The sequence below is a fragment of the Engystomops pustulosus genome, chromosome 1, assembly GCF_040894005.1.
Source record: "Engystomops pustulosus chromosome 1, aEngPut4.maternal, whole genome shotgun sequence".
NCBI classification, from domain to species: Eukaryota; Metazoa; Chordata; class Amphibia; order Anura; family Leptodactylidae; genus Engystomops; species Engystomops pustulosus.
The window spans coordinates 190,580,653-190,603,280 of NC_092411.1; the positions used below are offsets into that span (position 1 = coordinate 190,580,653).

The window sequence follows — 22,628 nt, forward strand, 5'->3', positions numbered from 1 at the left end:
ATGTCAAATCACTGGACTGAAAGTCCTTGAGCTGCCCCTGTGAATCAGGACCCCCAATGCATGCACATGCTTCCTTCCAGCACATGCAGGACTCAGAGAAGTTTTAATTTACTTTGATGATGATGGCTGTAAATGCTGAGACAGTGGCCCAGATTTACTATTAGTTGACTAATGTGCAGTGGGCGACACATTCATGAAAACTGGAGCGATGTGGTGGCGGTTGCGAATATGCATCTGCATTGTGCGATGGGGTACATTGTGCAGTCGCAACACAATACGAGCACAAACACTCCATAAATATGTGTATTTATGTGCACTCTATGCCAGAATTTTGGCTACAGAAAAATGTGGACCAATGTGGATAAGGCCTATATGACAACCTAATGAATTCCCATAAAAATATAAATAAGTGACCAGTGGCATACAGTGTGATGCTTTAATGTCTGACTACCATTCGGCACATTTTTAATGGGAGTAAGTGGTGGTCTGACATATTCCTATGCGTTCTGCTGGTATCTATGAGAAAACAGCAGCAGAAGTTAGCCAATGAAGAACTTTAGAGCAGGTGTTAGATGACAAAGACATGGTGCAAGCAAATGCTATGCATATCATATACACACACAACCTTCTATACAGTTGTTATACATACATAAAGATCCATGCGTGTACCCAATTTCAATAGAATGGTTTCTAAAGAATACTGTTTGGATAAGCAGATATCAGGTAACAAGCCCTGCAACCATTTCAGCAAAGATCCCCTCATGGGTACCATGCTTTAAAGGGAACCTGTCACCAGATTTTACGCCACTAAATTATAGTCCCCTCAGGTAGGGTATAAAATATCCTTTGTAGAATTCCTTCTGTTATGTGAAATCTTGCCTGTCTACCTATAAAAAAAAAAAAAATCTCTAAAATCGTATGCATATGAGTCAGGTTCAGAGGTTAGAGGGGGAGCGTCACTTTAGATGACCATATCTTGTGCTCTACAGCAGCTAGAACCATGGCTCTGTTATAATAAAGATGAGAGTCTCCTTTTCAAGTCTCATGTGATCTACAGAATCTGAGATGCATTTGAAGAAATAAGCCTGGTGTGACCTGAATGATAAGATTCTCGTCTTTAATATGGTATGAAAATATAGTACTGTGGATTAAAGAGCCTAAAATAGGGGTGATTGTAGTAACAATCCCCCTTTTATACTCTAAAAGTTACTCATCTTAGGCAAAAAGTGATTAGCCCCTATTTATAATATCCTCTTTCTGTAGTCCCCACTGATGAGCCCTTTGTACTACCTTCTCATAATACATGTTTACTATTTGTCCCTCACATATAATGCCCCCTCTACCATTCACCCCCACTTATAGTTAGTTAGGCCTATTATTTATCTCTTACTCCCACACTTCTAATGACCCCCTTTCTGTACTCCTTCGCACTTACCTTGTGGCCGAGCCTCCCTTGTTGTATTTTCAAAAAAACTAACAAAAAACAGCAAGTATCCACCATTTCCTTTACTTTGCATCAGTTCAGCTTTCTCTTCTCCTTCCGCCAGCTAGGTTCTTCTGAACAGTGGCAGAGCTCATGACATCAGTGTTACTTTCAATCTGTTTAATTTTGCTTCCTTATTTTATCCTATTATCATGCAATTAGCTATAGGCTGATAACCTTTCTATGTTAAAGAGGATTTCCAGGGTATTCATATTGATGAACATTCCATAGATAGGTAATCAATATCAGAAAAGTGGTGTTTTAACATCATGCATCCTCATTGCTTATTTCTAAACATCATTTAGTTTCAATGCAGTAGGCATCAGGTCATTGGAAGTGCCAGATATCGGACCTCCACCAATCTGATATGATGATCCTGAGGTTGGGTCATCGCAATCTATAAATTTCTCTTCACTATAAATCTCTTCCACTTTTTTATTATGAAAAAAAGTGGAATTTTTAAGATGGCATCAAGGCTTTGACCCACCCTAGAGGCTATGTGAACAAAGGCTCCTATTTTGTAAACGCTGAGATCTTAATAAAATCTGGACAATTGTTCTACTCAAATTTTGAAAGCTCTCATAAATCTTTGAGTGTTATTGTTTGCTCCTTACTATACATTGTACTGTACACCTTGTAATATTCCTTTCAAGCTAATCCCTTGAAATCCTCTAGGTGGTTTTCTTCACAAAGTTCCTATGTTATTGTGCATTGTGCTACTAATATACTAGAAAAATGAGATCTACCCTTTACCAGTAGCAGTGTGCCCAATGATACCAACAACTCTTCAGAAAGTAGGCTCCCTCTATTTCATACTGAATATTCCACCAAGTCATTTTATCTTTTCTGCTGAGGAATGGACCCTTGATTGAAACAACCCTGCTTAGTCACAGGCCTCATTCGCATGTCTGTATAGTTGGTCCATGTTGTACAAAGCCATAGAAATGCATGATGCCTTCATGTCTATATAGAGGTTATCTTCTGTTGTATATAGATGTTATCTCAGCAATGTATGGTGGGCTGAAAAAACCTATTAAGTTTTGTAGTGTAAAGTTATAGAAGAGTATGCAAAGTACATGTGGCTTATGAAGCTCAGCCTATAGTAAAAAAAATAATGTAATGAGTGACAAATACAGGTATGTAGGTCATTTGTAAGATCATGTGAAACTAAAGAGCATCTTTCCTTTAAAAGACTGATGTAAGTATTTTATGAACTGCCAGAAAGTATATTAAAAAACAAAAGGTAAGCAGTTTCAATGTAGTTGTCATGTAAGCTGTGATTTGCAGTCTACAGACAGCTTTGTTTCACGGTTTTTAGCCTACGAGCAGAAATGTGCAAAAACAATGTAGATGTCAAACTGCATGAACTTTAAACGCCGCTAGGATCATATTTCCGTCTCTGGCAGGACTCTACGCAGCAGCTTTCAATATCATTTGAATATAGATCTGGATTTTTACTTATTCGTGTGTATAAACAATCTACAATCTACAAACGTATTCCAGTACTACATGCCGTTGGCACAATTACACAGTGACACACAGAAAAAATGGTATTTGCTATAATTGGATGATGGAACCTTAGTCATGAAACATCAGGCAGAAAGGAGATGACGTAACGTTTTAGATGATGTTATCTTGTTGTTATGTGTGTATTGTTACAGGTCATGACATTAATGCAGATCATATTACTATTCAGTCATATTATTGATGAGGACAAGGTTGTGATAGCCTCTTATTCATGAACATAATCTTTACCTTGAAATTGTGTTATTAGAGTGGGAGAATGTAAACCAGGAATAAATGAGAAGGGCATATTTTTCTAGTAGAAGAAAGTTCAATCCCTCAACTACCAACACTCCCCAGCCCTCTGCTGATCTCCATGTTATCCAGAAGATAACATCCTGATAGGGTCATGTGACAACGGCAGTCCGTTTTTGACAGGTGACCACTCACTTGGCCACTATTTAACAGCAGCGGACGCATGTTAGGGTAACCTTCATGAGAATGAAGCTCAATATAAAGAGTGGCAGGACTGGGGAGAGTTGAAATGGAAGTGGTGGGTTATTGTCACAGGGAATACAAATTAATTCTTTCTTTCATAACAGTCCTGGCCTTTTTTATTCTGTGACTAGCAATTTGTTTGGACAGAGAATACTCGAGGGTGAAAAAAGGGAAAAATTCTAAAACTTAACTTTTACTTGTTAAAAAATATTCACAACAATAATATCTGGCACCAGCCAAAACATACCATTAGCAGCACAGCATCTAAACATCACAGGCATAGTAAGAAGAATAAGGAACATTCTTACCCATCCAGAGAGTACACAATCTGTGACAGGGGTAGGAGCAGGTGCAAGGGAACCCACCATTGGATATCCAGGCCAGGAAATAAGTAACCACACTGCACCTAGTAATCCCTTTGACTATCGGTCCCTGCACCCCAGATACATGACTCTCACCCTTACAAGGGCAGTACCAAAGCTAACCCTGGAATCATCTTGGATACCATAGTATTCCTTAGCCACAGTTATCTAAATTTTCTAGGGCAAGAACACAATAGGGAAAGTAGATACTAGCTGGCCAGACAGTGATCATACAAGATGACAATTGTGCAGCAACTCGCCTAAAGCCATATTTAAATTACTTTAGAATACTTAACAGTAAAGCCAATTATAATTATAGAAATCAAACTATCCATAATAATCCGACAGATCTCAACAGCTAAAATATCCCGATCATCCAGCTCAATGGGTATAAAATATGTATGTCAAACTCAGCCAAAGGTGAGACCTAAATTATTAGTGTCGATAAAGCAAGAGTATGTCAAGACCTCAGTCAAGGACTTTTGGTGCCACAATGTCACATCTGAAAATCCATTTTGTTTCTCTTTACAGTATAAACTTCCACCTCTGGGGCTTGGGGCAACTAAATCAATACCCATGAATCGAATTGCTCCAATTCTCCAATTATGACTGGAAGTTATGTGACGGGCTATTGGGGTATCTCTGTTATTTGTAATATGACCCAGATTTGTTTGGTGATATTGAATACTCTAGCCAGAGCATGGGATCTTTTTAATGAATATATTTATTTTTCATAGATAGCTGAAAGCAATTTAAATAGGTTTCTCTCATATAGACAGCTTATCTCCTATCCACCGGATTGCACATTGTAGTATGACACTGACCACTGGGAACCAATATGAGAACCACGGTCTATTGTGTCTTAATGGAGCAGCCCTTGTGCATTGCTGCACAGTTTATCTCTATAGAACAGATGATGATAGCAGACTGGATGGTGTACATACCTGTCTCCAGCAGTTCCCAGCAGTGCACCTGCTCATCTGCCATTCCTTTCAATTGCGGGTACGAGTTTAGAAAAACCAAAGGCATTAAAAACACCAAGACCGTGGCCCAGATACTGCAATAGCATTTTATTTTTATGTATTCCTTATTCTGTGGAGGCTTTTAACAATTTTGGCGCACGGTCATTTTTTTTGGCATATGACTTGTACTATAATTTTCAGTGGGTTGTTAGATTATGGCGTGAGGGGTTAATGAAGAGGCACAGAACCGAAAATGGTTAGAAAGGTCTCCACATTCACAAAGGTGAAATAGAGCTATATATAACAGCTTTTGCAGCTCTAAGTGTGTGCCAACAATTGCGTCAAAAGATGTACAGGAAAAGTGTTAGACTCCGAAGTGGCACCAAAATTGTACGTCCAAATAAAGAACAATTTGTGAGTGTTGGTAAAGTATCAATCTTGTGGCACTAACACTTAATAAATGTGTTGCAGGTGCAGAAGGGAAAAAAAATATGCCAGTTTTTAATCTGAAAGTAAATAAGGAACGCCACCCAATGAGTGAAAACAATGTCAACTCAATAGTACACACTGAGAAGAATTAGAATTTGTCTCCAATGGAGGGTCATCCTTTCCGCTTTATCCATACTGCATAGTGATTCAGTGTGGAGCCTAAATTGCCTGCTCGAGCCACTGTTGTTACCACTATACTCCTCCATTTTGGTGCAAAATTGCCATTTTATATGGCAGCCCTACTCCGCCATAATTCCCCAAGTATATACTACTGTACATTATGCTTATTGTAGGGCCTGCAGGTATGTGCACCATATCACACTCCTTATCCTTTGTCTTGTAGTGAACCCCATAATTCCACCTAGACATATGTTATATACTACTGTACATTATGCTTATTGTAGGGCCTGCAGGTATGTGCACCATATCACACTCCTTATCCTTTGTCTTGTAGTGAACCCCATAATTCCACCTAGACATATGTTATATACCACTGTACGTTATGCTTATTCTAGTGCCTGCAGTTATGTGAACCATCACACTCCTTATCCATTGTCTTGTACTGAACTCCATAATTCCACCTAGACATATGTTATATACTACTGTACATTATGCTTATTGTAGGGCCTTCAGGTATGTGAACCATCACACACCTTTTCCTTTGTCTTGTAGTGAACAACATAATTTCACCTAGACATAGGTAATATACTGCCATACGTTTTTCTTATTCTAGTGCCTGCAGTTATGTGAACCATCATACACCTTATCCTTTGTCTTGTAGTGAATGCCATAATTCCACCTAGATATATGTTATATACTACTGTACATTATGCTTATTGTAGGGCCTGCAGGTATGTGAACCATCACACAACTTATCCTCTGTCTTGTAGTGATTGCCATATTTTCCCAAGGACATACTACTGTATGATTATTGTAGGGCCTGCAGGTATGTGACCCATCACATAGCTTTACCACAGCTACAGATGGAAGGATTACAGACAGCAGGATTATCTCTTGATTCTTCTTCTTATGGTATAAATTATAATAAGTCTTATTAGTGGTATAAGTGACTTGTAGAGCATGTGACTCTGAAGAACATCATAAAACAGTACTAGTCTGTTAGCAGAGAACATCATTTCTCTCCATCAGCTGTACATGCAGTCCAAGGTGACTTATCCGAGCCACTGGGCTTGAACCTGATCATATAAGCCTCTCCTGCCTGTTCTCAGCAAAAAAAAATGTAGCTTCTCTAATTTCTATGGCCAGGAGTGAGAAAAATGATAACGATTTATTAATGAGAGCAGATAGAAAGCAAAATCTGCTTCACTGCACCTGTCGGGATAGTTTTCAGCTCTAGGCTCTGGATGCTGGGAATATCATTTCCATTCAAAAGCAAAAGGGAGAGTTTTACACAGCAAAGAAAATATGTAGTTGCCCTAGAGATATGGTAAAACCTTTGCAAACATTCTTTCCCAGCATTAGACATCTCCAAATTAGTATTTAATATCAAATTGTACTATAAAACTGTATGGAATTTCTCAACTTGATTACTATAGCATGTAATGAATATGTACTGTATTACTCTATGTTTCTAATCTTATTGTGACATGTGACTGTACTCTGCATCAACATCTTTATCATACATTCTGTAAAAAAATACTCCTATATTGTCATTGATTTGATCTTAGCATACCAAGCTAGGCCAAATGAAAAAAGATCACACCCAAACTCAAGCAAAGGTGAGAAATATGTCATGAGATAGAGCACCAGATCTGTCAAGCTCTTAATAGGTATTTCTGGACCTAAAAGGGTATTGCTTCCTTGTATTGTTATATCATATATTGGATAGGTTATTGTATTTTTTGGTTGTTACATGTTTAGTACTGTACAGAGATGGTTATTTCTCGCATAAGCTTATAAGTTTATAAAGGAAATCGGTTAAACCATAAAATCCAGACAAATACAAAACAGTCATACAATGGGGAACATCTACTAAGGGTCGCATGATGCACATTTGTCGGACCGTGGCTAAAATAGCTTGCATAGTTATTTAAGAAGTGTGTTTGCTGAGATTGTGTCACACGTGACCCTTTTGTGGCGCAGCTGCGCTAGCCTCCAACTGATCAGTCTGACTGATTTGGACCGAGTGCCGTATTTAACTTTCAAATTGTGTTGCACACCCTATTTTAAAAGTGCACCACAAAAAGGATGGTGAACTCTGTCGGACCATTGTGGAATAGCGCCGATTCATGATTACAATCTTGTGAATCGCCACACACAGCATTATAGACGGACAAAGCACTTTTAGTGAACTCATGTGACCTTGTAAGTAAATGTGCCACAATGGGGCAGATTTACTTACCCGGTCCATTCGCGATCCAGCGGCGCGTTCTCTGCGGTGGATTCGGGTCCGCCCGGGATTTATTAAGGCAGTTCCTCCGATGTCCACCAGGTGGCGCTGCTGCGCTGAAGTTCCCTGGAACGCACTGGAATACACCAAGCCGGGCTGACTGAAGGTAAGTGCAAGCTCCGCGATAGATTTTTTGTTTCAAGCGCGGTGGTTTTTCCGAATCCGTTGGGTTTTCGTTCAGCCACGCCCCCCGATTTCCGTCGCCTGCATGCCAGCGCTGATGCGCCACAATCTGATCGCGTGCGCCAAAATCCCGGGGCAATTCAGGGGAAATTGGCGCAAATCGGAAATATTCGGGTAACACGTCGGGAAAACGCGAATCGGCCCTTAGTAAATGACCCCCAATATGTCTTTAGTAAGACTTGCACCCAAGACTAGCAGTACAGAGCACCTTAACCACCATGGAACATTATGAATATATTGCTGACTTAACCCAGTTGCAGCAAATCTCCAATACCGATAATCAAACTATAGTTCCCTCGTGTATAACATTTGACATACTGTATATCACCTAACTGTCCCTGTGAAACCATTTTCTTCTACATTTATGCTCCCCTTCTCACCAATATGTATTAATAATGTCTGGGTTTTTTTTTTATTACAGATTTGTGTTCTTCTAGCATTAAAGTCTATGTAAATTTGAGACTGTTACATCTTTTTCCAACCGTTTTCATCATACTAATTAAATGGATCTCTAACAAAATGAAAAACCCAACCTGAACTGACCTTTTTAGTGGCTGCTCATTTATTTAAACTCTATCTACATGCAAACACCTCCAGCATCACAGTTATCTTATTAGATGTGATTCCCTATGGCTTTGTTTGGCAGTATGATGTGGCGTATATTATTCCAGGCCACACTTCTGGTTTGATTAGCTTCCTGTATGCTGCCAGTTATTAGGTGGCCACTATTATAAGCCAGATGGTCCTACAGTGGAGAAACACTTCAATGCTGAGTTGATAGACCTTCTGCTATCTATGATGCGTCTGCCAGGATCCACGTGCCGTGCATTGATCAGTTATCATTATGAAACAACAGCAAATTTTTATCCAGCAACCTGTGGAGAAAGTTGTCCTTAGAAACAGTGTTTGACCCAGACAGCAAATGTATTATAACAGGTGGTAGGACTGCCATAGTTTACGTTATCTCATGCCCACTGATGGACAGCTGAGACGCCACACATGAAGTTATTTGTTATGAACTAGTTTGAGGCAAGACGTTCCAACGACACAACATAGTCTGCTTTGTACCATTACCATTTTGTATTCAATATCGTGGATGACTAAAATGTATCTATCTGTGTCTATCTATCTATCTAGGGTCAGACAGTAGGTGTTCTCCTATTCCTTAGAAAACATTTTTGCATACTTCCCTATCTATCTATCTATCTATCTATCTATCTATCTATCTATCTATCTATCTATCTATCTATCTGTCATCCTGCATTCTATCTCTAGCCATCGTCCTGCTTTTGCTTTCTATTATCTATTAGTCTATATATCTATAATCTTAATATCTGTCTATCTATCCGTTTCTAGTATCTATCTTGCACATATGTTTGTATCTATTATCTATCATCCTAATAACTGTCTATCTGTGTTAACTATCTATCATAATTTCAGCTGGCTTCAGATCTTGGCTCTACCATTGCGACATCAAAACTTTCATCTTGTTCTGGCGAACTAATTCTTGTTGTTTTTTAGGTATGCTATGAGATGTCATACTGAAAGGTGATATTTCTCTTCATCTTCAGCTCTTCTACAGAGCCTTGTGCCAAAATTGACTTATGTTTTGAACTAGTCATGATTTCCTCCACATTTACTAAAGCCCATTTGCAGTTGCAGAACAGCATATTTAATAGATTATGCCCAAAATGTTCAAACTTGGCCACATCAGACCATACCACATTTTCTCAAATACATTTTCGAATACGTCATGTAGGTTTTGGCCAGGCTTGTTTTTGATGCCTTTCTTTTTAAGAAAAAGTTTGTGTTTTGTCACCCTGCTGCATAGCCCAGATGCATGAATAATACAGGAGATTGTTGTCAGATGCAGTACATAAGGCAAATAAGTGTTTGCCCGAAATTCCTACTTCCAGGCAGCCTTCTGGACTATGTTTTCTTCAATTTTTAAGGGACGTTCAGTTTTTGGTAATTTAATTGTTGGAAATGTTTTGTAACCTACACCTGATTAATAACCTTCAATGATGGAATTGCTTTGATGTTTCGTACGCTCTTTGTAAATCATAGCTTTTTCTGATAACTGCAACTAAAAGAATGTTAGGATCCTAAGAACCTTAACAGTAGATTAAATGGGAATGTGGTTAAGTTAAGTATTAGCCAATCACAATAACAAGAGGACATTCACACTTATGGCCAAGTTCCCACTTTCATTTGGACTTCCACTATTAAAGGAAATTTACCACAAGGGCCAAAGATCATGAACCAAACACATTTAAATGCTGGTGTGTGCCCCCTTAAAGGCGCCAATGTAATTTATTTTTCAAGTTGCATGGACTTGCCAGCCATTGGAAAGTCCCTAATACCGTCGGCGAAATGCTGCTCCTTAAAGGGATCCGCAATCTGCTGTCTGAGGCTGGGACTTCAACCCGCCTCATAGCAGATGCTGCCCTGACTGCTGCAGCGCTGCTGGTGTAGAATCTGTTAAGCTTTGTTTGTGGACTGTGCCTAATTTATGGTAGTTTTGTTAATTTCCCGCCTCTAAAGGAATTTTTTTAATTTTGGGTCACATTCAAGGTAGAAGTAAATCTGAAATGATTTGCCTGATGAATTTGTACATATTAAAACCCGGCATTTTAACGGTGTAGACTTTTTCTATTTTCTAGTACTTTAAATGTTTCTTTTTTTAAGCAGTACTTTGCATAGCCATAACATTTTCGCATATTTAAAACCCAGCATTAATTCTAACTAAATCATAAAGAATGTATTTAAGTGAGATAGGGTATTCTGCACTTGCATATGTATAACTATTGCAGCAAGTCAATGGAGTCTAATAAAGTCTAATAAAGATTACCCCTTTAGGTTGATTGATTTTTGGACAGCTCCCATTTGTAAAGCATTTGGTGGCTGCTTAGAGGCATTGCATAAAGCTGTCACTTTTAGGAATGATAAATCACTTTGAGATATTAATTGCTTTTGCTCTCATAAGAAAGAATCTCATTTCTATATACTGTATGGTAGTTCTAGCTCATTATATAGACATGGTTGGAGTTGTTTAATTAATCTGAATCATTTACAGCAGGTTTTTATTTAATTAGAAATGATGTAAGCAACAAATTTGCTTGTGCGGTATTGTGCTGGTAAGGTGCAGTGAAAATATGCAAAGGACTCTCATTTTACAATCATATGCTATATATTGCACAGTTGTCAATCAATGTGAATAATCAAAGCCAGGACACTTACTGGGTTTCTTGTCATTAGCACCTTTAAAAATGTATTTAAAAAAAACCCACTAACTTGCTTCACAGAATATGATTGCTCTATATAAATCAAGATTTATTTAAATATTATTTAGATATTTTACACTTTTTCTTGTAGTTCATTGGTACATTAGTTTACTTTAAAATATTTCTATAAACTGATATTGTATCTGATTCCCAGGAATCAACAAGCAAACATCTGGCTGTGACAGTAGTCCTGAGGAACAGACATATCTAAGCACATAACTTCTAAGCCAGAGGTTGTGCTGGAGGCGAAAGAGCTTGAAGTGCATGTAACACATATTATGTTACTAACATTCTCTGAAGAATTGCTGCTTTGTTTTGATAGTGATCTACACATCAGGTCAAAAGTTCTGTGTTCCAATTGTTCATTCCTGACATAGCCGCTTGTTGTTCTGTATTATGCCAGGAGGGATTTTCATAACACAATATTGATGTTGCTGGCATGGCATAGTCTCTAACATGTCTCTAACAAGTCATGGGAAGCTCCCAGATTCCTACCAACTCAGAGAAAAGAAACCAAATCTACCATCAACCCATCACATCTCACAGAGAAATGCTGGGGGGGGGATTGCTTTAAAGGGGTTGTTTGACTCTTTTGAAAATAATGTAAACGTACTGGGGAGGTAAGTTTAAAAAAAAAAAGAAAGTTGTAAACACCGCCTCTGTCACTTCCAGTGTCCCACGCAAGGTGGCCGGCCACGTCCACCCGTCCCCATATTTCAGCACATGATACAGCGCTGGTCATAGGAATGGCGTGGCCAGCCACTTCAGCCGGCCAGAAGCCAAACTCAGTGGAGCTTCCGTGCACCTGTGAAGAAACAGGGGCCTGGACCAGTGAGAAGGTGGTGTGGGACACTGGGATCGTTGGAGGTGAGTTAAGCTTTCTTTTTTAAAACTTCCAGCCCGCCTGCACGATTTTCAGAAGTCGGACAACCTCATCGGATATCAGGCAGGACGAAACTCATATATAAAAAGGTAGTTTAGAAGTCTCATGGAACAGGTGTGACATTGATATATGTTGCCCTTAGGCCATAAAGAATTGCTCTCTATATCTGGATAAGTAATTTCCCCCACATTTTGGCTAAATGATTGAGTCTGACAAGGATACTACTGACAATGTACTGCTTTATTATCTGCTGTGATGCATATAGCAGAGCTGTACATTTCAAAAAGTCTGCCAAAAAGTCACAAAATGTATTGGCAACAGCAAGGTTTTTCAATTACAGCTGCTGATGTTTTTATAAATCCATACATTGTCCTATAATCTTTTCGGTATCTGATGATTATTAACAACAATAGCAACAGTTTATAAAGAAAAAGGTTAATTTTTAACATAAAAAGGGAATATATTTTTGTTCGTATGCTAGTTTCCTTTGGTACACAACCAGAAATTGTGACTATTTCTTCCCTTATGATACCCTCACACCAAGTAGGTGGGGAAGAGTCATGGAGGGATGTGGAGTGAGATGGGCCAGGGACACCCACGCCCACGCCTGGAACATAAGTTATAACTTGCACCAAAATCCTGTTGTGGGCGGAAGCAGAATTTTATGTCAGGCATAGACTTCACCTGGACAGCTAAGCCTTTTAGTATATTGGGCACATTATGTGCCCACGGGGGAATTAGGATGAGTGGTGCACAATGGGGTAGATTTATCATCGAGTTCCTGAGGTAATATTGTGGGAAAATGAAAGCTGAGCTCTGATTGGTTGCCATGGGCAACTAGAACAGTTCTGCTCTAAGAAACTTATGATAAATCTCCCCCAATGTGTACAGTCATGAAAAATCCCTTTAAATGGCTTTAGTTCATTGTATCATGTACATGTCCACTTGTGATTTCCGACATTTAAGAGTAGTCTTCAACGCCTCCACTAACAACAACTTTTTTCATTCTTTACTAGACATTGCACCACCTTTCTGAAGCAATAAATGATTATGTCTTTGTCTCTCAACTGTCAGACTGCTCCTTTCCAGGACTACCCATCTGACATTAGACAGTCTTTTAAGCATAATTTAAAATTAGTTTACAGTCTCTCTGTTGTCAGATGATTGGGCCTTGATAGAGCAGACAGTCTGGCTCTGCCCATTTAACTTTAGACATCCCTAAATAATAACACCGATTGCTTGGGAACAGTGGGGCTATAGAGAAAATTCACACTATATCAGCGGAGTAGCACCTTTCAAAGGGTGCAGAGGGTTGGAGTGGATGGAGAGTTACACTTAAATTGGGTTAGGCTGATACAAGCATTTGAAGCTTAGCTATTTAAGCACAACTTTTCTGTTGGGCGAATGAAAAGTTTTTGGACCTAATGTTCATAGTCCGTAGCAATCTTAGCTTTTCACATAGCTGTGTATAAATACAAAGGGCAGCATAGTGAGGACAGGGAAAGACTGAGGCTTTTAGAGGATGCAAAGACACAGGTACATATACATGCGGAGACATGTCTAATGGAAAAGATTTATTAAAAAGTGTCCAAACCCTTTAAGGTATTAAATGGATGAACTGGAATACCAATAAAGGTTCATAGATTCTTGTTTCAGAATGTACTGACAATTGTATTAGAGAAGCATTGTGTGTCTTCATAATATCATGCCCATGGATTTACATAGGGCAGTTCTGCATAGTGAAGTATTGTGTTTTTATCAGGTGCACAGGGAACACAGTAAGCAATATGCTTTTGCAGCTGTCCTGCAGGGTTGGTTGACTTCCTGTTAGTTTTACATGCAGCAGACCATGAAGACATATTCTTTAAAAAACAAGTTTTTCTTTTGGACTTTTTGCTTGGCCGTTTAATACTCCATACTATACACTATAGATTGGGGTACCACAATGCCCATCATGTGCTTTATAGTTTGATATAATTGTCATCTTGTATATAAATAGTATCATTAAAGACAATCTAATCATTATCAATATAAGTCATTCAAACATTAATGTATAACATACACTAGGGGGGTAAGCCTAAGGCAAGTAAAGTATATAAGTAGTTTTTGTCAATGCAATTTTTCAGTTGCGAATGCTAGGTGTTGGGGACTTCCCAACCATGAATAAGTGCACAGGAAAGATGATAGGACACAGAGGGACAAAACAACAGATAATAGACTGACAAACACATAATCAATGAGCAAAAGAATAGTCCAATAACATAGCAAGGTTCAGATACACATTATTACTAAACAATTGCGACTATTGCAAAAGGCAAGAGAAACAGAGAACAAGTGTCACAAGACTGAATTAACCAGAAATCTGAAATCATAACTGGGCAGATATATAAGTAGCTGTCCGATCTCTGGCCATCTATTTGATCTGATTAAACAGGAATTCTTACCTCAAAAAGCATTTTCTTTGCTTTTGTCCAATAAAACTCAGTTAATATTCATTGATTTGACATCTATATCTGTTTTTTCTCCTACACAATTGGGGTTTATCTCTACTGGATGCCATCTGGTCCAGGGCGCAGTACCGCCTTCAAAATTACAGGCTATTGTTGTAGCCTGTCACAAGGAGATGGGTTACCAGTGGGCCATATCTTTATACAGTGTTACTACTACTCTATGGGAGTGCAATCTCTTTTTTATTTTTGATTTCTCATAAGGAGTTCTTGGACACAGCCCTCAGCAGCTGACTGACTGAGATATCAATCACTCATTCCACAGCTGAACACAAACTGAACTCAAAATTACACACCCAGCTTTCCCAAGTACCAGATCCTGAAAGGCCACTGTCAATCAAAAGCAGCACTGAGAGTCCTTTTCAAGCACACTCTAAGATCAAGAATCTCTCAGTTCACTTCAGTGGAGTCAGACAACATAACAACAGAATTTAAATCAAAATTTACAGTATTTGGTAAAAATCATTTAGAAAACCTAGTTGCTTCTTCAGCAATCTTAGAGGCTGTGAAGTGGAAACACTCGGCAGGTGGTTACATACAGGGTTGGACTGGAGTATCTCGGGCCCACCAGAGAAAATGACATTTGGGGCCCATCCATGCAAGACTATGCATAAATATGGTGAATGGTAAAACCTGCTATACTTGTGCAAAGTAACACAGTGCATTAGTAATATCAACACAGCTCTTCACCCTGAACACACCCTCCCCTCTAAAATTAAACTTAAACACACCATTAACCCTTTAATGTCTGCTGTGGTTGCATGGAGAGGGTTCACAGGCTGAGCCCTCTCCTTAGCCGGTAAGACTTTGCTACATATTGCAGCAAACACTTACAGGGACCACCAGTGATCGGTGCTAGCACCGATCGCAGGTGTTATCCAGTCCCTTGACGGCAGCAAAGCTGCCAGCGGCTTCGAAAAGATGGCGGGGCATGAGTGCCGCCATCTTGGTGAAAAACGGCACTCTCCGTGACATCAGCGGAGAGTGGCGATCGGTTGCCATGACAGCCTCGAGTCTTCGGAAGACCCTAGAGTCTAGGGCCTAGACTGTTGTGTTTTAACCTATTCATTACAATGTGCGATTCGCACATTGTAATAAATGAGGAGGAACATCCCTATTTACTGCCATGCTGATCAATTAGACAACCTAGGGTAAAAGTACCCTAAGAATATAGACCATAGTGTCAAATATCAGAATTTTAGTAAAGCCAGAATTTAAATCAAAATTTACAGTATTTGGTGAAAATCATTTAGAAAACCTAGTTGCTTCTTCAGCAATCTTGGAGGCTGTGAAGTGGAAACACTCGGCAGGTGGTTACATACAGGGTTGGACTGGAGTATCTCGGTCCCACCAGAGAAAATGACATTTGGGGCCCACCCATGCAAGACTATGCGTAAATATGGGAAATTGTAAAACCTGCTATACTTGTGCAAAAAAATGCATCTGTGTGCATTAGTAACATCAACATGGCATGAGCGCCGCCATCTTGGTGAAAAACGGCACTCCCCATGACATCAGCGGGGAGTGGCGATCGGTTGCCATGACAGCCTCGATTCTTCGGAAGACCCTAGAGTCTAGGGCCTGGACTGTCGTGTTTTAACCTATTCATTACAATGTGCGATTCGCTGCCACATTTACTGCCATACTGATCAATTAGACAACCTAGGGTTAAAGTACCCTAAGGGGTCTAAAAAATAGTAAAACTAAAAAAAAGTTTAAAAAATTATATTAAAAAACCCTAGAAATTCAAATCACCCCCCTCCCTAAAAGTCATATAAATAAACAGTAAAAATCACCACCCACAGCTCCGTACACCAAAGTATGAAAAAGTTATTAGAGCCAGAAGATGGCAAAATCAAAAATTTTTTTTTGTACAGGAGGTTTTAATTTTTGTAAATGTAGGAAAACATTTTTAAAACCTGTATAGATGTTGTATCCCCTGTGATCGCAGTGACCCAAAGAATAAAGTAGACATGTTATTTGGGGTACACAGTGAAATCCGTAAAATCCAAGCCCACAAGAAAATGGCGCAAATGTGTTTTTTCACCAATTTCACTGCATTTGGAATTTTTCCCTGCTTCCCAGAACACAACATGGACTATTAAATACAATCACTATGAAGTGCAATTTGTTGCACAGAAAACAAGCCCTCAAACAGCTCTGTATATGAAAAATAAAAAAGTTATAGATTTTTGATGGTGGGAAGTGAAAAATGGAAATGGAAAAAAACAAAAAAGGGCCAAGTCGTTAAGGGGTTAAAGTCACAGGGCTCCCTTCCTCCCACAGCTGCCATTACAGGTTGCTCCCTCTCCTTTCAGAGTGGCCACTACAAGGCCCCCCCATAGTAGTCATTACAGCCCCCCCCCCCCAGAGCTGCCATTACAGGGCCCCCCCACAGCTTCCATTACAGCAGTCTCCCTCCCAGCGGCCCTGCTATTAACTGTCCCGACCGAGAACGGGCGCTGGCGGAAACAGCATCAATCAGTGCCCGATCATTGTGAAATCAGACATAGGCGGCGGCCAAAGGCCTATGCTCGGGCTCGGGGCCCACAGGAGGTTTCTCCAAGAATCTGGTGGGCCAGTCCGATGCTGGTTACATATTAAGCCTAAACCTTGTAAAATACAGTATAAAAAAAGCATATAGAAAACATGAACTTAAAGTAGAGGAAGATAAAACATGTATGGCTTTGAATTTAACGAATTCTATTGATGACCTAGATCAATAATGATCAAGTTAATTACAGTATATTATATTTAAAAAAAACTAGAAGAGTTTAATACATTATTCTTTTTGAGTTACTCAGTTGTATCTGGTTTGGAAAACCCATGGAGACATGGATATGTGATTACTGTATTTGGTTATCTCAGTTATTCCTATAGACTTAAAAGGAATCAACAGTGCACATGCACAACTGTTTAACCGGGTAAATGTGACCCCCTCATCATCATTTGGGAACCCGCCAGTAGGACACCTGGTGATCAGAAATCGCCAACTACCTGTGAATATGTAATAAGTTGTGATGTGGTTGGAAAATACCATTTATTTCAAATCCAATTAGGTCACTTTTCTACTACATTTTTCTTTTATTGAAATTGGGTATAAAAAATAGGTGCACATGGTCAATAACATCTTACAAAAAGATGCAAACAGTCTGTGTAGCAAAAGTGATCTACTATCAGCTGCAAAATAATCGTAGCACAGAGGGGCCAATCCCAAAATAATCCCAACTCCTGCTCTAACTCTCGCCACGTCCTCCGTAATACCCTAAGGCCCCTTCCACACTAGCGAGTGTGATGCGATGAACTCGCATCACACTCGCAACGCAAGCTGCCGGGAACGCACGGCCCGAACGCTGCACCGCGGGAGTGAACTCAGCATGTCAGTTCACTCCCGCGGTGCAGCGTTCGGGCCGTGCGTTCCCGGCAGCTTGCGTTGCGAGTGTGATGCGAGTTCATCGCATCACACTCGCTAGTGTGGAAGGGGCATAAGTCCCAACTGTACATCCCTTGGCCTCTCCCCTTATGCCCCCTTTTGCAACCTTTCTAGTCCCTAGCTGTCTTAATAGCAGTTTGATTATTAGTAGATCATTACAAATCCTCACTGGGAATGTTACAATGCTCTTGCCATTTCATCTACAACATACAAACTGTGCGGATGCTAATTGTTTGTATATCTTAATGCATGTTTTCATCTAGGTTTTTAAACTGTGTTCTCTATATAAACATATGTATATTGGAATGATAATTATATGCTATGTAAGTGCCTCCAATACAATGTACTCCAATAAAAACTAATTTCAAAACAAAACTAAAAGGTCATTATTTGTCTTTGTGAGATGCAGTGCCTTTGAGAGACTGAAATAAGAACAAGTGCTCTAGTCATATTCAATTTGACTTTAATAGTTGTCAAACCATAATAATATAAGAAGTAAGGTAGAACTTGGCAAAATGATCACATCAGCAGATAGACTCTTCTTCAAGAGCAGCTCTTGTAAGTAAAAAAGAAGTATTCTTTGATGGACACATTGAACCCTAGAGCATAGAAGTCATCGGCTTGAGTTTCTGGGCATCAGACATGAAGTGCCCTATATCTTGTCTGAGAGAAGCTGCGCTATATATTGATTGTTGAGTCCATGACTCTATGTTAGTTACACACTGTGCGCCTTTCACTTCAGTTCACTGACTGAACAATACACAGTATAGCACGGAAGGGGATAAAAGATTTGCTTCACTGCTTTCTGACAGATCTTCAACATATAACTTTACCTAGACATCATAAATATATCAGATTAAACTCATCCGTTGTTGCACTATTGTAGCGATCCTGAAAATTTCTGACTAAGGACCATTATACATTACCTAGTTTTAGGCAGACTGGAACCTCGAAGTTTGGTTTTCTACCGAAATTCTGCAGGTTCGGGTCCCTTGGACCCGATTCCGAACTTAATTAGAACCTGAACAACCCCTCCAAAGTTAACCAGCAGCATTTAAGTAGCTGTGGCTGCACGTCAACACTAACCTGTTGGCGGCACTGGGCACCATCATTTTGGGTGAGGATTGTCTCATTTTTTGGCCGCTGCTGACTTTCTCATCGTCATTTAAATAGTTAACACCAGCTATGTAAACTGTGATATCCGAACCCAATGTTATCCAAAGCAGGACCTGAGCAGTATCTTTAGTCGAACTCGTCTGAACCCATATTTTATCAGGTCCGCTCATCACTACCTATAACTTAAAGAGTAGAAGTGGTCAGTCTCTCTCAATAGGGGTTCTACTGGCTGTGAAACGAGTGATACAGTTGCTATGAAAAGTAAATTAATTCTTTGGGATATCCTGGATTTCTGTAATGATCTCTCATCATCCGTGATCTAATGTTAACCAAGTCCAAATTATGGCCAAGCAAAATTTTAGTAAACTGATAACATAAAGTGGTGAGTGGTGAGATTCATGCTTTTTATTGAGCACCTTAAGTAGCCACCCCAATGCAAGGAACAGAAGTAGGTAAAGACTGCTGCTATAGCTATCTGGTAAAAGATTTTTCTTAAGATACTGCCTAAGAAAAAAAAACCTTCTTAAAGGCAAACAACTCTCAAAATTTCCAGACCTGCATTTTTTCATTGTTAATATGTAAAACATGTGGTTGTTGCAATTTAACCGGTTAAGGACCGGGCCCTTTCCTGTTTTTTCATGTCCATTTTTCACTCCCCACCTTCAAAAATCTATAACTTTTTTATTTTTACATGTAAAGAGCTGTGTGATGGCTTGTTTTCTGCGTAACAAATTGCACTTCATAGTGATGGTATTAAATATTCCATGCCATGTACTCGGAAGCGGGAAAAAACTTGCAAATGCAGTGAAAATGGTGAAAAAACGCATTTGCGACATTTTCTTGTGGGCTTGGATATTACGTCTTTCGCTGAGCGCCCCAAATGACATGTCTACTTTATTCTTTGGGTCAGTACGATTAAGGGGATACCAAACTTGTATAGGTTTTATAATGTTTTCATACATTTACAAAAATTAAAACCTCCTGTACAAATTTTTTTTTTTTACTTCTGGCGCTAATAACTTTTTTATACTTTGGTGTACAAAGCTGTGGGTGGTGTCATTTTTTGCGAAATTTGATAATATTTTCAATGATATCATTTATAGGACTGTACGACTTTTCGATCACTTTTTATAGATTTTTGTATATTTTTCAAAATGGCAGAAAAGTGCCATTTTTTACTTTGGGCGCTATTTTCCGTTACGGGGTTAAACGCATTGAAAAACCGTTATCATATTTTGATAGAACGGGCATTTTCGGATGCGTCGATATCTAATGTGTTTATGATTTTTACTGTTTATTTATATTTATGTCAGTTCTAGGGAAAGGGGGGTGATTTGAAATTTTAAGTTTTTTTATTATAATTTTTTTTTTAACTTTTTTTTATTTTTACTATTTTTCAGACTCCCTAGGGTACTCTAACCCTAGGTTGTCCGATCAATCCTATCATATACTGCCATACTACAGTATAAGGGGATTTTCCTCCTTATTCATTACAATGTGCTATCAGCACATTGTAATAAAGGGGTTAAAACGAAATAGCCTTGGGTCTTCGGAAGACCCGAGGCTACCATGGAGACGGATCACTGCTCCCCGATGACGTCACGGGGAGCGGCGATCCCAGGTAAGATGGCGGCGCCCATGCGCCGCTATCTTTTTGATTCAACGCTGTGTGTGAATGAGGCCTTACTCCTGATAACGGTAGCCCATCAGGAACGTTCTGAAGCATTGTCTTCCAATGTGATCCAATATACATGTGCTTGTTAACAGTAACACCTGTTTTCTCTTCTTTCTAAATATGGATATTCTCTGACACAGAAAAGACAATAGATCTCCCTAATGAGTAACAACAAAGGGAAACTTTTCACAAGAGCTTTTATAAGCTGACTGTAAATTGTCTCATGAGAAATACATGTGTTTACCTTCAGCAGTAAAATATTCAGTTCAGTATGAGAAATATCCAAGACCTGCTGAAAAAGATTCTCAAATTCTTTTTTATCTATTATTTTGGTGAAAACAAAACTTATGTAAAATATTTTTGTAAATGAGAAGCCTAATTAACCAGCCTTGCTTTTTATTGAGCTATAGGGATTGTACATCTTACTGCAACACAGCTTATATTGACATATAATCACATTTTTATCCCTCTTTAGCAAGGAAACGTCAAGCGGACTCCTAGTTCATATAGTAGGATAAATCCTCCTGTTCCATCTCTCCTCCCTAAGGAGTGAACATTGTCAGTAGTTAGTGATGGACTGCTGCCAATATTCAGGGTGTTCCTCCAGTGATGTTACTACTGTCTTTATATGGACAGTTAAATTGCTGCTGGACTCCCAGAGCTGGACTCTCAGCAGAGGCTGGGGATGGATGTACTGCTTTGTATTTGTCCCTAATAGACTATTATGGATGGTATCCTCGCTAAGCAGGTTCAAGCAGGACGCAAAGAAGCACAACGTGTTATGTACAGTATACTGTGCAGACAGAAGCAAAAAGGATACCTTCTGGTTTTCTGCCATATAAGTCGAGCATATAAAAAATGATTTGTGAATGTAGCCTAATACAGGCGATCCCCTACTTAAGAACAGCCCACTTGCATATTGGTAATTTACTGTATTTTAACCTTAGGCTACAATAAACTGCTGTGACAGATAGCAAAAGTGTCTACAATTAAGCTTTATTGTTAATCCTGGTTCTTACATTTTTAAAATCCAATTGTCACAAAGACCCCCCAAAAATTGGCTGGGGTTACAGTTATAAAATATACAGTTCCGACTTACATACAAATTCAACTTAAGAACACACCTACAGAACCTATCTTGTACATAACCTGGGGACTGCCTGTATAGTCCTTTGATACAAATTGGGCCACATTTACTGAGGGTCTCGTGGTGCACTTTTGTCAGACTGTGCACATTCTTCATGGCTAAAATGGCTTGCACAGGTATTTAAGAAGTGTCTGCGCGGCGACTTTGGCGCACGCGACCCTTTTGTGGCGCAGCAGTGCTAGATTCCATGCGACACAAATTAGTGGGCAAGCCGTCAGACTGATTCGGACCGATTCCTGTATTTAACTTTCAAATTGTGTCACATGCCATATGTTAAAGGTGCACCACAAAAATGATTGTAAACTCTGTTGGACCATTGCTGGGAAGCGTCAGATTAATCATTTCTGGCCCACAATCTTAGTGAACTGCCGCAAGCAGGATTAAAGACAGACAATGCATTTTTAGTGAACAGTCTGAATTTATAAGTATATGTGCCCCATTGTGTTTTGCCAATCGGCAATCTTTAGAGAGGAATCTTTATAGTTCAGTCCACTGTATTGCATCCTGCTGGGTAGCATTTATCTAAACGTTGTGCTCCTCATGGACATGAAATGCTTTATATACAGTATGAACACTCTCCATTGTGGCTTTCTGTGACTCATCTGACACCAGGAATGGCTAGGAGAGCATGTTACGTGGTACATGTGCTTGAAACAATTTATCATGAAAGGAGATTAAAGCTCCATGCTTCCA

At 39.3% G+C, this 22,628-nt stretch overlaps 1 protein-coding gene across 2 annotated transcripts in view; it reads left to right on the forward strand.

Annotated features, from left to right (window-relative positions):
• ARHGAP24 (Rho GTPase activating protein 24) overlaps positions 1-22,628 on the forward strand; it is a 473,550-nt gene that overhangs the window by 182,660 nt on the left and 268,262 nt on the right. The window lies entirely within an intron of this gene.